We start from the raw sequence: 2979 nt of genomic DNA, 5'->3' as shown, positions 1-2979 counted from the left end.
ATATACAAGGCCTTATGGAAGAAAATAAACGACTACTATCTATTGAGAGAGGTTCAGATTGAATATGATTAGACTAAGAAATCTATAAAAATGTTAAATTCAGGGTGTGAAAATTTAGATCAAATATTGAGTTCATGACAGTTTAGTTCCTACAGATTTGATCTTGGTTTGACTCATCAGTTAAGAACACTGGTCAAACAATTGGGATAAAGTTTGTTCCTGCTACAATAAACATCAAGGCTGAACTACCTATTGAAAGAAAAGCTGTTAGAACGTCTACAAAAACAAATAACTGGGTATGCCATTACTGTGGTAAAAAGAGTCATATTCGGTCATTTTGTTATGCCTTGCAAAGATACAAATCTCAATATCATAAAGCTACATATAATTTAAAGAAGCACAAAACAAATTCTTCAAGAGGCAAAAGAAGTTATCAAGAATGGAGAGTCAAGGACTCAAAAAAATTATAATATTTACTTTACAACAATTCAAGCTTCAACTGATGCTTGGTATTTTGATAGTGGATGTTCCAGACACATGACTGGAAAAAGATTCTTCTTTTCTGAGTTAAAAGAATGTGCATCTGGACATGTGACTTTTAGGGACGATGCAAAAGGAAGAATCATCGCAAAAGGTAATATTGAGAAAAACAATCTACCATATCTAAATGATGTTCTATATGTTGAAGCGCTCAAGGAAAATCTAATCAGCATCAGTCATCTTTGAGACCAAGATTACACTCTAAATTTTAGCAAAGATAATTGTGTAGTGACTGATGAAAATGAAAGAGTTCTTATGCATGGCTATAGATAGGCTGATAACTGTTATCATTGGATATCCAACAATTCTGATGTTTGTCACTCAATCAGAGAAGATTAGACTTGGCTATGGCACAGAAAACTGGGACATGCCAGCTTAATGTGTATTGATAAAGCTGTAAAAAAGGAGGTTGTCATATGAATTCCAAACATCGATTCAAAGAGAAAGTTCTTTTGTGGTGACTGTCAAGTTGGGAAGCAAATCAAAGCATCTCACAAAAGTATGAAGGAGTGTTGCACGAATAGAGTTTTAGAATTATTACACATGGATCTTATGGGTCCCATGCAAACTGAGAGTCTTGGAGGGAAGAAGTATGTGTTTGTAGTTGTAGATGATGTTCCCCTAGCCATATTGTTGAAGAAGGGGTTATTTTCGAATGTTGAGCCATCTGTAGCTGATGTTCTTGTAACCATGGCTCATTCTGACGAAAGCTCTTTGTTTGAAGACATTTTTGTTCCAACACCTAGTCATCCTTCTGCTACAAATTAAGAAGTTGATCAATTCGAGCGTTCTCCACTAGTTAGAACATCTGTTCGGTTCGGCTCTTTAGTTGACGATCAATGTTCAGTTCCTGACACTGATCCTGTAGGTGATTCTACTGGTAATTTGGGTGAGAACATTGCAGATCCTACTAATGAGAATCCTGATGAAAATGTTGATGCTCATGGTGAACCTATTGATAATTGTGCACCTTGGAATATTGAACCAAATGTGGATGTTCCTCAAACAGAGACTCAACAACGTCCTGGTGAATCGAGACCGAAGGAAAAGAAATATCAACAAAACCAACAAAATATCACTACAAAAAATGGAAGGAAGAAGGTTCCACCGAATATTTTATCTGTTTTCATTGATGGAATTTCGTTTCATCTTAAAGAGAGCGTGCAAAGATGAAAATATGTAGTACAGAGGCGTATTGCAGATGAGGTAAATGTCTCTGATAAGAACCATTTTTATTTAAGTGTGATGGATCTAATTCTTAAGGCAGGCTATCCGAAACAATCTCGAATGTTGGGCCTCTAATGACCCAACTCTTTATACTAAGCTGAGGTCATTAATACTTAAAGGAAAATTAAAAATAAAACTTTATTAAAACAAAATAGAAAATAAAATAAATTTTCCTAATCAAAACCTCAAGTACTCATTAAGATTATAAATAAACTAATGTATGTAGAAATAAAGCTCTAAAATAAAATCCTAGCTCGGGCCCTATCTAATTTTAAAAAAGTGATAATGAAAATATAAAAAAAATACTGAAATCAAAATTGATAACATAACGGCGGAAGCAAAACGTTTCCCTATGGCACGCCACGGTCACTTCTTATCATTCGCCAGCTTTCCTCTACCTATACCTCAACCCCTACCTCTACCTCTACCTTTGCCTGAAAAATTAAACATTTAAAGAATGAGTATATAAAAATATACTCAGTAAGGGACCTACTACTAGTCCCGCTAGGTTTCCTATTAGAGACCTATAAAGTAGTACCTCTAAAATAGTGCATTCTTGAACACGCGTAATCTGTGATCCCGTAAGAACATCTTTGGTCTTCGATGAACCCAAAGGAACACCTAGGACAAAACTGGTCATTGGTAAACTCGAAAGAAACACTAAGAAAATCGGGTTGTGAGTGACCCCGTCGAGTCACTCATATACATATCATCTCACACTAGACTGGTGATCCCGTCAGACTACACAGTAAAAAAAGGTGGTGATCCTGAGGGACACCCATGTGGGTATAACTCTAATAGATAAAGTTAACTGAACACCCTACCCATAGCATGTAGCATAACATAAAATCATGGCATGAATGTTAATCATAGCATTCTTAATCATGAGATTAACATTTCATGCATTAACATTAACATCATCAATCACCATCCAACATAACTCAGTTATAACTATCAGTCATCATCATCATCAATACATTATGCATTTCAACTACATCAATGCATAATGAAAAATTACATGCAAGCTCTTAACTTCAGATTAGCTTAATCCAAAAATATAATCCTGAAAGCAAGGTCAAGTTTCCCAAAAGAAATCCTAAACAGTAACGGTAAAAAATATACTATGTTCAATAACTTAATGGTTGCTTAAAGACCCACAAATCCATTTAATTCAACTTACTCAAAGTTGAGGTTGAATTTCAATTCGACCTT

The sequence above is a fragment of the Cucumis melo genome, chromosome 1 (assembly GCF_025177605.1).
Source record: "Cucumis melo cultivar AY chromosome 1, USDA_Cmelo_AY_1.0, whole genome shotgun sequence".
NCBI classification, from domain to species: Eukaryota; Viridiplantae; Streptophyta; class Magnoliopsida; order Cucurbitales; family Cucurbitaceae; genus Cucumis; species Cucumis melo.
This window is presented reverse-complemented; position numbering follows the sequence as displayed.